Raw genomic sequence first — 15,232 nt, forward strand, 5'->3', positions numbered from 1 at the left:
TGGCTTGACTGTCATGCCGTCAGCATATGTTCTAATATGTATCCTACCAACTATAATGCACCTACCCTTTTCTTGTACAATTTTCGTGGACTGTATCATGATTATTCTATATAATATGTTACCCTTGGCATGGATTGTTTTTAACTATGTATCAATTTTTCACAGTAAAGCTGTTATTTATATTTTTGTATATTGTTTCATCTCTCCAAATGTTTGGGGATTAGAATACTAATATTTTCTATCATGCAGATATCTACCTGTATGTGTATATACATGATTTTATATTAAGATAGAGTTACTTATATACTAATTATTAAATATAATACAATGTATAACATACACTAGAAATATGTTAATTACTGCCGATTTTGTTCCTCACACACTTCATACAAAGTCCTGTCCCTTCTGCTACTTTTTCTATACATCTTTGAGAACCGGTCAACCATCATAAGGATAACTGTGTTGCCCTGGGAGTTGGGTAACTCCACAATGAAATCCATAGACAGGTGGGTCTAGGGCCTCTCTCCATTGGGTATGGGTTGTAGGAAGCCCACTGGAATGTGTCGTGGAGTCTTACTCTGAGCACACACAGAACAGGCAGCTATGAAGGTGGTTACATCAGCACGTAGACTAGACCACCAGAATTGTTAGGAAGTGGCCCAAACAAGTTGATTCTTCCCAGGGGGGCCAGCAGCCATGGGAGAATGGTAAGTCTGGAGCACGGCACTACAGAGACTCTCTGGGACAAAGCAGCAGTCACAAGGTTTCTCAGGAGGAGCATGGACCTGAGCAGCAAGAATTTTGTCACCCAAAGGAGAAGTGAGACTGGTGCGAACCATAGCCAGAATATGATCAGGAGGAATCACAGGAACCGGAACCGACTCCAACTTGGAAGTGGAGGAAAAATTGTTGTGACAATGCATTAGCCCGTACATTCTTAGTACCGGGTAAGAATGAGAAAATTTAATTGAAACTTGACAAGAAAAGAGCCTATCGCACTCTTCTGGGAGAGAGGCGTTTAGCTTCAGACAAGAATGTGAGATTCTTATGGTCAGTAGGAATGAGAACCGGCACAGTGATACCTTTGAGGAGATGTCTCCATTCTTTCAGGGCTAAAATGATCGCCAATAGCTCTCTATTACCAATCTCATAATTGCACTCCGCAGATGACAATTTCTTGGAAAAGTAGCCACAAGGATGCATAGCACTCTCAGAGGTAGGACGTTGAGACAGAAAGGTGCCAACACCAGTCTCAGAAGCATCAACCTCAAGGATAAAAGGTAACATAGGATCAAGATGTGCCAACACAGGAGCAGAAACAAAGGCAGCCTTGAAACTCTCAAACGCTTTAATGGACTCCGGAGGCCAACACTGAGGGTTACCATCCTTTTTGTTCATATCAGTCAGGGGCTTGACCAGAGACGAGAAGTTACGAATAAACTTCCGATAATAGTTGTCAAAGCCCAGGAAATGCAGCAGATGACTTAAAACCCACGGGATGGGGCCACAGTAGGACTGCCAAAAGTTTCTCTGGGTCCATCGAAAAACCAGCAGTGGAAATGACATAGCCCAGGAATTTGACCTGTTCACGATGGAACTCGCACTTCTCCAGTTTACAATAGAGATTGTTCGCTCTTAGTTTCTGAAGCACACGACAGACATACATGTGGTGGCTCTCCAGGGACTTGGAAAATATGAGGATATCATTGAGATAAACCACCACACATAACTGCAACAAATTTCAGAGGACACCGTAAATAAATTCCGGGAAAACTTCCAGGGCGTTACAAAGGCCAAAAGGCATTACAAGGTACTTATAATGGCTAGACATGTGCATTCGTTTTCTTCCGAATGCATTTTCGTCCGAATTTCAGGTATTTTCGTTATCATTTTAACAAACGATAATGAAAGCGCAGAATCCGAAAACCGAAAAATCCGACATAAACAAATGCTTTAGTTTCATTTTCGTTGCGACAACAGTTCGATATAGGTAGGAGATTTGACATGACGCTGACAATAACAATCTGTGTCTATCGAACCTGTGGTTGAATGTGCCTAACCTTAACTCTACAGTCCATTCATACTAGTCCAAGATTATTCTAAAAGATTCGACATAGAGAGAAAAGATTTGACATAAAGAGAAAAGATCGCTGCTGGAATTGGCTGAGGGAAGTAAAATTAAAATAATGATGATGATGAATGTTATTGGCCGATTGTAACCAAAGAGGAGGGGCAGTAAAATAGCTAGAACCACGCACGTACAGCCAACTTACTTTCACTTACGATTTGCTAGCAGAGAGACACACACACAGTGAATCATTTCAGAAGACAGTCAATCTTAGCTGGTCCGTTTGTCACTTTGTCAGAGAACCTGAATTATTTATCAATTGAGCATAAGCACAGCAGCAGAACAATAGTGAAGCAAGCTACAGTTCAACTTAACTTTTTCACAATAATCTGCTACTATTGTGTTAGTGTTGTGAATTTTATAGATAGATACTAGTGATACTACTGTTGCTGCTAGTGTTGTGATAGCCTCAGAGGCTGCCCGTGTTGTGGGGGGGGGGGGTTATTATTATAGAATCTATATTATAGATTGAGACTCTATATAGATTCTATATACCCTATCTTGTTACCTGTCTGATCAGTGATCACTATCACCAGTCCATTTACTGAACTATACAGCAACAGCAAGTCAGCAATGTACCGTTCTAATGGAAAAGTGAAGGCAGGTAGAGGTAGTGGTCGTGGTTGCAGTCATGGTGCCTTGCTAAAAAAAGTGGCAAGGTCTCTGCTACTAGTGCCTCTGACACTTCTGCTGCCACAAACATGCTGTCCACAAGAGTGGGTGTCACCACCAGTGCCACCAGCAAAGCTAGCTCAACCACCACCAGTTCTAATATTAGTTTTCCTGCCAGACCACCAACATCTGCTGCTGCTTCCACTGCCAGTGCAGCACCTCCTTCTACTTCTACAGGTGTCATAGCTTTTTTATTTTTATGTAATAGGCAAGAAACCTAGTAAAGTGGAGTTGCCTTTACACTCACCACCACCAATCACACTGCCAGTGCCACTGCCCAGCTCCCCAAAGAAGCAATTGAGGGAGACAGCAGCAGAGACAGAGTGTGAGACATTTTTTTCATTGGCCCAAGAAGAGAATGATTTTGAATGTGATGCTCCTCTTTCCTCAACCACTGCAGACATTTTATACACTCTTCGCCCACAGGACTTACAGTTTGACCTAGAGAAAGTGCAAGAGGGCTATTCTGTGAGGAGTAGGACAGGTAGCAGTCCACTTTTTTCATCTGCTGCTAACTCCCCTTCTCCCTCTGTTATTATGGAGGAAGAATCCTGTGATCATATCACCGACCTCCCAGTCCCCAGCACCCCTGCCATTAGCAGCACTAGTTCTAGTTCACCAAGTGTAACTGTAGTGGCAACAGCTTCCACCACTGGTGTGCTACCTGCTGCAGCTATATCAGCCCTAAATAGAGATCAACAGGGTCAAGGGGCTGCATCCCGCCACAGCAACGTTTGGAAATACTTTCAAACATTGGAAGGCGGGTTCTTTGCAAAGTGTAAATTGTGTGGGAAGCAAGTGAGTAGGGGTTATAAAGTTAGGACATTTAACCAATGCTGGTATGAACCTACACCTTAAAAATTACCACCACTCTACTTTACTGCGGGCAGAAGCAAAAGAAGATAGTAGCGCAGGAAACAGCATAACGGACTCTGACTGTACTGGTGGTACCTCCTCAACCACACCACTTACTCAGAGCACAGGAGGCAATAGAGAGGGTTCAGTTAAGACAAACCGTCCATGTGCAGCAGTTCCACTGCAGACCCAATCAGGCTCCTCATCTTCCCAAGGACATCATCAGCTTACCCTAGATAGTTTTGTTGGCTTTAGTTCCAAGGGCATGTCAAAACAGCAGGCCAACAAGATCACCCGCCTCATTGGCCAATTCATTGCTGTTGGAGGAGCCTCTTTTCGCATGATTGAAGGGGAGCCGTTTAAAAAGCTCATGCATGCCCTTGCTCCACGATACGTTGTTCCTGCATGAACAACTTTCAGCAGAAAGATTATTCTAGCACTATACCATTCGTGCTTTGCATTATTGAAGGAAAAAATGGCCAAAGCGAGGGTCAGACAATTTATTTGACCACTGATTTGTGCACAGCTCCCAGCGGTCAACACGCTTTCCTGTCTTTGACTGCACACTGGTGGCAGGCCACTGTGCCTGTTGGGTGGCACTAGTGTAAGAGTTCAAACTTCATCAGGAAGCAGGTCTGCAGCGCAAGACCAGCAGGGTTATCAAGATTTCCTGCTCCACACAGAAGTCCATGATGATAAACACAGCCAACATATCTGCCAACATATTGCGGGCAATTAGATCGATGTTGGCCAATTGGTTTGTTAAGTCACCAATGTCTCTGTTGGGTTCATTGTGACAGACGGAGGTTCAAAACATGGTTAAAGCACTCCAAGATGGATCTTTTGTCGGTGTGCGCTGTTCTGCACACATACTGCATTTAGTGGTCAAGGGTGCAATCCCAGTGAAGAAAAACAACAAGATTGCTCAAATCTTGGACCTTTGCAGAAAGATTGCAGGGCATTTCCACCGCAGTGTAGGGGCTAGTCAACTGTTGAGGGAGGAGCAAGAACAATCAGGGCTCCCCATACATCTCCTGAAACAAGATGTCAGCACCCGGTGGAACTATACCCTGGAAATGCTGGAACACATTTTGGAGCAAAAGACAGCCATCCACAATCTATCATCCTGCCACAGCATTGGGATTGATTCCACACTGGGACGTGATGACTGGTGTATAATTGGGCAGCTCGTTTATGTCTTAAAACCCTTTCGGAATGTGATGGAAAACTTAAATCAGAGCAATGTCAGCCTAGGACAGGTCATACCCTTGTTTACCTATCTCATAGATAAGATGGGATCGTTCCTAGAAAACAGTGAGCCTGTTTGTGGCAGCCCACTTCATGCCGATGTAGCGTCTTTCATCACAAAGCTACAAGATAACTTAAAAGATTGGCTAAATGACCGTGTCCGCAAAAGCCCTGAACTCATGCTGGCTTCCCTGTGTGATCCCAGGATCAAAGGTAAACTGGCACTCAGAGACAACAGCCTCTCCGACTGGAAAGAAAAACTGATTGAGAGGGTCTGTAATTTGCAGCAACAGAGCTGTATGCCGAATGAGGCCGTTTTGGAAGATTCACCTGCCATGTCTGCTATTCCAAGGCCTGGCACCATCACTCAAAAACAACCGTGTGGAGCATGTGCATGCTGGGTAGAGGCTCTTGACAATCTGGTGGATGCAGGTCAAGCAGCAGGTAATTGAGAGGAGAGAAGTGCCTCTGAAATGGTCAGGGCCTACCTATATGAAGCACCTTTGCTTCCTACAGAGGACCCTTTGACCTATTGGGATGGTAAGAAAAGTTTGTTGCCTGGTCTTTGCCTGGTTGCCCAGCAACTACTGTCCTGTCCTCCAACCACTGTGCAAAGTGAGAGAGTTTTCTCTTTTACTGGGAATATCGTTAATCCACACCGTGCACAACTAACACCCCATTTGATGGAACAAAAAACTTTTCTCAAATTTAACCTCCCCAAGCTGGGTTACCCTACCCTTAACTTGTGAGACCTGAATCACTGTTACCATGTGAAGATAGATGCGACTCAGAGGAACCATCCAAATGTTGAGGAAAATAATTTTTTTTATTTTCTTACCACTTAACACAATTATAGGGCGTACACACGGTCGGACTTTGTTCGGACATTCCGACAACAAAATCCTAGGATTTTTTCCGACGGATGTTGGCTCAAACTTGTTTTGCCTACACACGGTAGCACAAAGTTGTCGGAATTTCCGATTGAAAACCACGCGGTCACGTACACCACGTACGACGAGACTAGAAAAGGCCGGTTCAGAACCAAGCACGGCACCCTTTGGGCTCCTTTTGCTAATCTCGTGTTAGTAAAAGTTTGGTGAGAGACGATTCGTGCTTTTTCAGACTCGTGGCTTTCAGATCGTTTTCTGCCGTTCAGTTTGTGCTTGTGGGTTTGTATCTGCTCTTCAGTGCGTGCAAGCAAGTTCCGCGTGACTTTAAGTAGTCATTGTATTCTTGTTCGTTCGTTACTGGTTTTCAGGTCGCTCTTCACAGGCCTTGCTGTTCTTCAGTGCGTTCTGTTACTTCGTTCTGAGCAGCCGACCGTTTTCTAGCCATGTTTCGTATGCGTACTCCTCGTACAGTTCGTGCTGTGCGGGGGCTTGGTGTTGGGGTCCTGACCTTGACACAAGTCCAGTCCATGAACAGGGTGAGGAGGAGTTCATGGACCAAGAATTGGTTGCTTCAGCGTGACCAGTTCTCTCATATGCCTTTGCTCCGTGAGATCCGTGAGAATAATCCAGATGATTTCAGGAACTTTCTCAGGATGACGGACCCCGTGTTTCACTGTTTGTTGGCTTCGCTGACCCCCTATATCAGCAGGCAGGATACCTGAATGAGGCAAGCCATCACTCCGAAGCAGAGGCTCGTCGCTACCCTGCGGTATTTGGCCACAGGGAGAAGCCTGCAGGACCTCAAGTTCTCGACAGGCATCTCCCCCCAGGCTCTTCTTTGTGGACATTTACTGCTTGTGTTTGTTTGAGCTGACCCTGACAGAAATGTGTGGAGTCCAGAAAATGTCGTGATTGTGTAACCTTATACAAAGCACTGTTGGCTGTTATTTACTAAATGCAAAGACACTTTTCACTACAAGTGCACTTGCAACTGCACTGAAACTGCACTTGTAGTGCAAAGAGGATTTGCCCTTAGGAAATTACCCCCATTTTCTCATAAAACAACAATTACATCACCCCAAAAGTGTTGTAGCGTTGAGACAATAATCCACACATTCTTGATGAACAATCTTTTTAATACCAGCACAATCACATGTGCATTTACCAAAGGTTTTTCTGACAAACCGACATGTTTGTTGTATAACAATTTTTGTGGTGTCATTATCCAAAATCAAAATGTGCATTTTATAGAAAACAGGCCTGTGTAAAACCCACAAGAAAGACACAAATCTTGATCTTACAAAGTTCACATTTGGTAGAACTGGACGGCAATATCAGACATGAGTATTTAGGAACTGTGTTTGATATTGCGTTCAGATGGGGTGAAATCACCCCAGGAAAAGCCAAATTTGGAAGATGCACACAAATTTCACAATGTCAACATGTGCTATCTGCCATCATGGGGGATCAAGGGACATGTTTTGGGGGAGAAAGCCCTTCCTCACCGCTACTTTATTATTGAGGAAGGGGTTGCACCCCAAAAATGCATCCATTGATCTCCCGTGATGGCAGATAGCACATGTTGACACACTGTGTGCATCCTCCAAATTTGGCTTTGGGAAAAATCACAAAAACATTTCGCACATTGTAGCACACAAAAGAAGAAAGTGATTTGGAGGGGTTTTAAACTCGCCCCAAAACATCAATGATGTTTTTATATTTTGGAATAACATCATTGATGTTTTGCTTGATGTTTTCCAATTGTAAATTACACCCCATGATCTCCCCGATCAGGATCTGGGCACTTTCGGATGTGAAAGGATCTTCATCCACAACCTCACGATCACCTAAAAAGAGAGGAACCCGAAAATAAATTAGGTCTCTTATCGGAGCCTGTGGTTGCAGACACTCACCTGTTGTGGTGACTAGTTCCACCACGTCTTCATCCTCCTGCTCATCTTGTGTTGGGGGGATTTCCCCTTCTTCCGGGGGGGGGGGGCTCTGGTCTCCTCGGATGAGGGGTGTCCTCCGAGTCTTTTCTCCCCTATGTAAAACAAAAATGGTATACTTAGCACACAGATATTTGATGGCAGAACTATAAAGATGAAACATTGCTTGGAAGTGGGGTACAATTATCTATTTTAGCCGAGTTCCAAGATGTAGCTTTTTTAGTGTCCTTTGTCAAGCTGCAATACTTTACCTGTTTAGTACAAGCTTCACAGATGTAGCCCCCCTATAGTATACACTGGAGCACCTGTGTGCCCCCCCCTAATAAAAATGGTGTTCTTGTGTCGCACACTAGTGCTCCAGTGTCCAGATGTGAAAACAGCTGCTCAGTGTCCTCTCCTTACACAGAATCTAGTTTGCATTTCATTCTAGTAACAAAGCCATCTACACAACCCAATTCTTTGAAGACAAGTATAGGGCGTCAAAATGGTGGCCAAATGCATATGGCCTAAACAATGGTATTTTATCGTCCAAAATAAAAATGTGTGATCCGAACGAATAATGTGCCCATGAACATGAAAGTTGCCATTTTAAACTGTACAACAGTTCCTAAAAGCACATGGAGCAGCATGAACGTCATAAACATAAAGAATAGGAACACAGCACAACTACTTACTTTTTTGCAGCACTCTCCGGATCTTTCTGTACTGCTCATGTTCTCGTAGATTCAGGTCCGACCACCGCTTCCTGAGCTGATCTTTCGATCGTCGTACCCCGAATTTCCGGTGCAGACTCCTGACCACTTTCGCCATGATCTTGGCCTTTCGGACATTGTGGTTGGGGTAAGGCCCATACTTTCCATCATAGTCGGCCTTCTTCAGGATGTCCACCATCTCCAACATCTCCCCAAAGGACATATTTGAGTCCTTTAATCTCCTTCTGGATCGGGACATTTCAGGCTCCGGCCTTTCCTCCTCCTCCTCGTTGCTGTAATTAGCACGATCCTGCTGTCTATCCGCCATGTGCTCTTCCCCCACTGTGCCGAATGAAAAGGGGCGGGGAATAGACTAGGGGAATAGGCCGACCACTAACTAATCTACCTCATCCAGACTGACTGACTGTCGCAAATATGGAAGATCAGTTGCACTTGCAGAAAAACATATCAGCTATACCAGCTTTTAACATTACACTCACCAAAGAGAAGCCATTCAAGCCATTGCATTTGGGATGACCTAATAAAAAGTTGTTTAATAAAATATGGCAGGCTACTTTTTAAAATTGATAATTTTGTAAGGCCACTAATAATAATAATAATAAGTCCCACTTCTGTTCTAGGCTAGGTAGGTTACTCCTGGTCTAGGCTAGGAGGTATAACAGGTATAACATCATAAGAAAAGTGTTAATGCATGCATTAGGGGCATGCCATAGATTGGACATGTCCAGGGACTGCCAGCCAATAGCTGGAGATTCTTGTCTAACAAACCCCCTCCAGCCTGCTGTGTTATTCACAATGATTAACAGTGATTGGCTCAGACTGGGAATCTGAACTTCAGCAAGAAGGTGGCGTGATCTGGGACATTGAGGAAATAACAAGCAGAGGTCACGCTAACAGGAAGACTGGAATCAGCTGCAAAGGGGACTAATAATTCCAGCTAAACCGAAGCCTTGCAGAATAAATCACAACCATTTCTAGACAAGGCATGCCATCAGCATTTCATATTTAAAATACTATATTTGCCTGGAAAATACAAAAAAGTTATACTTACTCCCTGGATCTGCCGCGTCTGGCTTTTCTTCCGCATCCCCAGCAGCCTTTACAGGGCAGGTCTCCTCCGCCTCCTGCTCAGCCTCAGCAGCTGTTGATTAATGATAGAAAAGAACATTACAATCTGCAGTGTACAACAATCTCACACATTAGTACAAGAACATTGAAACATGTATGATCACTCAGCAGATACCAGCAAGATTATACTAACTAACTTACATGTGGGCATTGCTGCCTCAGCCTCCTCCTCCTGAGTCTCCCCCTCTGACTGGATGACACCTATTTAAAGGAGAAATGATGAACGTTACAATGTTCAAGCTGCAACTTACTATAAATAAATATACTGTAGTGTATATAGATAAAATGAAATATCCATTAGCATGGCAATACAGGGCAGGTCACTAACGTTTTTCTACAAGGCAGGGACATGCATTCACCATTTAGAAAAAATCAGTATAAAAAAAAAAAAAAATACGAGGCACTTTCCTGTCCTGGTTCCAGCAGCGCCGGAGAGTGCTAGGTGCACCGCCACTGATCAGGCGCCTCAGTTCATAGCGGTGACGTTATGTCAGATTACGTGAGTTACGCAAGCGCTTGCGTTATCTGACAGAGCATCGCAAAGGCTCTACCTGTCACTGCTTGAGCGAGAAGCAATGACACTGGAATTGACAATGGAAGGCTGGATAAATGGAAAAGGACCCACTGTATTAGTGTCACTACTACAGTACTTACTGCACGTTGCTGACGTGGAGGACTCCTGCTCCTCCGCCCTCTGCCTCTGGCAGCGCAGGGCCTGGATACGATCTTTCAATAAAATAAAACACATCATGGTAAATGTCGCGTTGCATGCTTGACAAAAAAAATGTCCTGCACACAATGCACAATGCAATGCTGACACCAACCTTAATAAGCCAGGAGCTGGGTGATCTCATCCTCCCCCACCCCCACTAGGAGCTCCGCCTCATAGGGGAGGAGAGGCACCTACTTCCCTCTGCGCCCCAACTGACTGCGTTTCCACGCTATGGAACTGCAAAACAAAAAGAGAAGAGAAACGGGTTCCACAATTAAAGCGGGGTTCCACTCAAATTTTTAACTTAACCTTATCCCCTTCAGTTAATTGCATAGATGTTCAAATGCCGCACAAAACATTTTTTTATTGCTGTAATTACCTTTATATTGTACTTCATTGTGGTACTTCCTGTCTCTCCTCCCATGGGAGGTGTAGGTGTATTTATTGCCTTTCCCCGGCGCCGCACTGTCTCCTGGGAGCTTAGTGTCAGGCCTCCCAAGATTCAGTGCGCAAACAATGATCATGCGCGTGAACAAGCTGTGAATGAACAGCATTCACCGCATCCCGGAAGTCAATGCTTGTGGGCTTCACATGCCCACAAGCAAGATGGAAACAGCCAGCATCACATTTTTTAAGTTATTCTTCAGTACGAAAACAGACAGAGGAGGAAATATTACACCCAAACTGTGAGTACTATTTTGGGATTAGCAAAGTGTCTCAATGACCTAAAAAAAAAAGAAAAAAAAAAAGATTGGTCGCCGGACTCCCACTTTAAACTACAATTGTAATCTGAAAATGACATCAACACATGAAACACATGTAGAATGAACCCGTAGAATGAAACAATGCAAATTGAATTTTTGGATTAGGCGCATTTTTTTCATGTAGCAAAAGATTTGCACATTTATTTATTAACCAAATTTATTAAAAAAAATAAATATAGATGTCCAGTCCACCTTTCTAATTATTACACGGCGCGCGCTTGTGTGAACTGTGTATGGTGTAAAATTTCCTTTCCTGTTTCTTTTGCAAAGCATTAACCCACTTGCGAATGTGGACCCCCCCATAGTAACTAAACATATGGCGGATCCGTACGCTGGTTAAGTCCAGCCACCGTAACACTTTTTTTTTTTTTTTTAATATATTTAACTCTTTTTATTTTTCAATAACAAAAAATGTAAAACCCAGCGGTAATCTAATGCCACCAATAAAAAGCTCTATATGTGGTGGGAGCATAAATTTCATTTGGGTAGTACATCGCAGGAGCGTGCAGTTGTCAGTTAAAGCTGCAACACGCTAAGTAAATAATAGCAGAATATGGCCTGGTCAGAAAGGGGGCGTAACTGCTTACTGCTCAGTTTAGTACAAATAATGGCCATGGAAATATTCCTCTTACAATGATCGTGGCGATAATATATTTAACATGTGCAACTGAAAACTATGCTTTCATGTGTAGGCTAGGCACATCTATGCGCAAATTTGTTTTTTCACAGGAGGGAGGGTAAATTGAAAATTATTTATTCCTTTTAAAAAAAAAAAATTCACTTAACTTTACTGACATCACATGTGATAGCAATAATATATGTTTATGTGTGTGTGTGTGTGGAGGGGGGGACTTGTTTTTGGGCATAATATGTGATTTCATTTTTAACCACGTGCCGACTGGCTCACGCCGATATATATCGGCAGAATGGCACGGTTGCGCAAAGTAACGTGACATCGGGACCCGCGGACTTGATGTCTGCCGTGTACCGGCGATCGTGTCACGGAGCTGAAGAACGGGGAGATGTCTATGTACACAGCATCTCCCTGTTCTGCCTAGTGACAGGACAGTGATTTTCTGCTCCTTGTCATCGGGAGCAGTGATCAGTGTTGTGTCACTGGTAGCCCATCCCCCCACAGTTAGAATCACTCCCTAGGACACGCTTAACCCCTTCAGCGCCCCCTAGTGGTTAACCCCTTCCCTGCCAGTGTCATTTTTTACACAGTAAAATCAGTGCATTTTTTGAGCTTTGATCATTGTATAAATGACAATGGTCCCAAAATGGCATCAAAAGTGTCCGCCATAATGTCGCAGTCACAATAAAAATCGCTGATCGCCGCCATTACTAGTAAAAAAAAAATTATTAATAAAAATGCTATAAAACTATCCCTATTTTGTACATGCTATAACTTTTACGCAAACCAATCACTAAACGCTTATTGCAATTTTTGTTACCAAAAATATGTAGAAGAATACGTATCGGCCTAAACTGAGGAAACAATTTGTTTTTTATATATTTTTTGGGGATACATTACTTATATAGCAAAAAGTAAAAAAATAATAGCTTTTTTTTCAAAATTGTCGCTCTTTTTTTGTTTATAGCGCAAAAAATAAAAACCACAGAGGTGATGAAATACCACCAAAAGAAAGCTCTATTTGTGGGAAAAAAAGGACGTCAATTTTGTTTGGGAGCCACGTCGCATGACTGCACAATTGTCAGTTAAAGCGAATCGCAAAAAGTGGCACGGTCATTTGGCAGCCAAATCCTCCGGGGCTGAAGTGGTTAAAATGTAAAAAAAATAAATAATGAGACACGTTATTTACCATTTTATGTCGCAGAATTTTTTGTGACAGGCAGTCGGGTCATGCCAATGGCGATAGGTCTCCTCAACCCTTTTGGAGATCTCCTCCCACTTCTCCTGCTTCCACTCCTGAGTGGTTTCCCTGGAGCGGGGGCCACACAGCTGCATCCAACAAGGAAGTGTTTCCTTTACAAGGACCTAAGGTTACGCTTCCTGCTGGTTGCAGCTTGTGTCCCCCTCCTGCACCCATTTTTGGATGATGGTGTTGGGGATGTTGCTGCTGCTGCCTCCATAGAAGGCCCAGGAAGTGGAACGTCCTCCATGTCGTCAAAATTCATTGATGCCTTTGAGACTGACACAGACACAATGTTGGATGCCATTGCACTTGCGATTGAGAACAAATGTGAAAGTTAGCTGACTGTTGGGGTAGAGTAGACCAATGAATGAACAATGAAGACAAAGCAACGAAAAACATACAAACATCGAATCTTTGGCTTATGGTGTCTGTCGAAAGTTCTAAGAAGATTCGACAGAGCGGCTAGTAAACTAAACTGTACGCTGCAATCGTACATTTCTGGTCAAATGCATCCGCCCATAGGCTATAGAAAAATTTTAATGTTGCTTGACTAGTAAAATAGTTAATAAATATAATTATTAATTTATTACTAGTCATACAACATTAGAATTCTACTACAGCTAGCTTGTAGGTGGAAAATTCATCCGGAAATGTACGATTGCGGCGTCGTACAGTTTAGCTGCTCCGTCGGATCTTCTTTGAACATTCGACAGACACCATAAGCCTTCAATGACAGATTCGACCTTATTTAATTTGGATTTTCAGATGAATGTAAGTTTTTAACGAAAAACAAAATAAAGAAAAACGAATTTCGAGAGTAACTAAATAAATGTATTTTTCAGACGAAAACGAAATTCCGAAACAAAATAATTCAGTGTGCACACGTCTAATAATGGCCTGTTCTGGTATTAAATGCAGTTTTCCACTTGTCACCCTCCTTAATCATCACGAGATTTTATGCCCCTCTCAAATCAAGCTTCATGAAAAACGTTGCTCCCTTGAGGCGGTCAAATAACTCCGTAATCAACGGAATCGGATAGGCATTCTGGTTCATGAAACGATTGAGATCCCTATGATCAATACAAGGTCTCAGTTCACCACTCTTCTTCTTCACAAAGAAGAAACCAGCACCGGCAGGAGATGAGAATTTGCAGATGAAACCTCGAGAAAGTGTATCTGCAACATACTCCTCCATGGCCTTATCCTCCAAGACCGACAAAGCCATGAGGGATATGGCACCAGGTTGAAGGTCAATAGCGCAATCATACAGCTGGTGTGGAGGCAAATTTCCGGCTTGACCTCTCTCAAAGACATTGCTAAAATTGCGGTACTCCTCCGGTAGGGAGGAGAGTGAAGAGGTACACAGAACCTTGGCTACCTTCTGGGAGCATGTCTAACTGCATTGTGGTGACCAGGAGAGAACCTCAGCACAGAGCCAATCAAAAGAGGGGTTGTGCCTCTGTAACCAAGGATAACCAATAACCAGCGGAAACTTAGGTCAGGAAATAACTTGGAATTGGATTATCTTATGATGAAGAGCCCCTACGGCCATGGACAACGGAACCGTCTCATGAGTCACATGGGCAGGCTGTAGAGGTCTCCCGTCAAGAGCCTCAATGACAAGTGGAGTGTCATGCAACTGCAGCGGAATCAAGTGTTTCAAAACAAAGGCAGCATCAATGAACAGGCCTGCACAGAGACTGGAGCAGCAGCAGGGTTGGCCTGCAACATAGGTTGTACCAGGGTGGCCACAGTGGGAGATTCCAGGTAAGCCATGTGACTCAGGAGCGTTTGTAATGCCAAGGCAAACTGATCCATGTGGTGATCCAGTTCATCCAATCTGGAAAACATATTACCAACAAGTGGATTGACTGCATCTTCTGAATTCTTGGCCATCGCCTACTGTCAGAAACCATGAAATCAGACCGAGACAGAAGTACAGTTAAATCATACTTGTTTAACAATACAAGTAAATAGAACAAACGTTGTCAAAACATAGCCAGAGTTCAGGAACTGGAACGGATAGTCAGACAAGCCAAACATTAGGGAGCCGGAGATGAGCATAGAAAAGCAGCAAGCAGGATCTGGAGCCAGAAGAGATGTCAGCCAAGCAAGTCTTTAAACAGAAATGCAGGAGAGCATCTCTGTGATGTTGACTAAGGTAAAGGCAGAGATCCTCTGGACTGGATGGCTTAAGTAGGCAGGACTGACGAGCAGGACATCATCAACAGCTGAGTAACTGTGGAGAGAGATGGGAGTTGGCAATTAGCCAACAGCTGAGCAGCCAGCTCAGAGA

The 15,232-nt window shown here is 43.6% G+C and overlaps 1 long non-coding RNA gene across 1 annotated transcript; it reads right to left on the reverse strand.

Annotated features, from left to right (window-relative positions):
* Nucleotides 1-9,517: 9,517 nt before the first annotated feature.
* Nucleotides 9,518-10,527, reverse strand: LOC141147795 (uncharacterized). Its single transcript, XR_012245142.1, has 4 exons — nt 10,408-10,527; nt 10,238-10,309; nt 9,725-9,784; nt 9,518-9,596 (listed from the first exon to the last, which is right to left on the reverse strand). It is a non-coding gene; the product is annotated as an uncharacterized lncRNA (long non-coding RNA).
* Nucleotides 10,528-15,232: the final 4,705 nt, after the last annotated feature.

The sequence above is a fragment of the Aquarana catesbeiana genome, linkage group LG06 (genome assembly GCF_042186555.1).
Source record: "Aquarana catesbeiana isolate 2022-GZ linkage group LG06, ASM4218655v1, whole genome shotgun sequence".
Classification (NCBI taxonomy): Eukaryota; Metazoa; Chordata; class Amphibia; order Anura; family Ranidae; genus Aquarana; species Aquarana catesbeiana.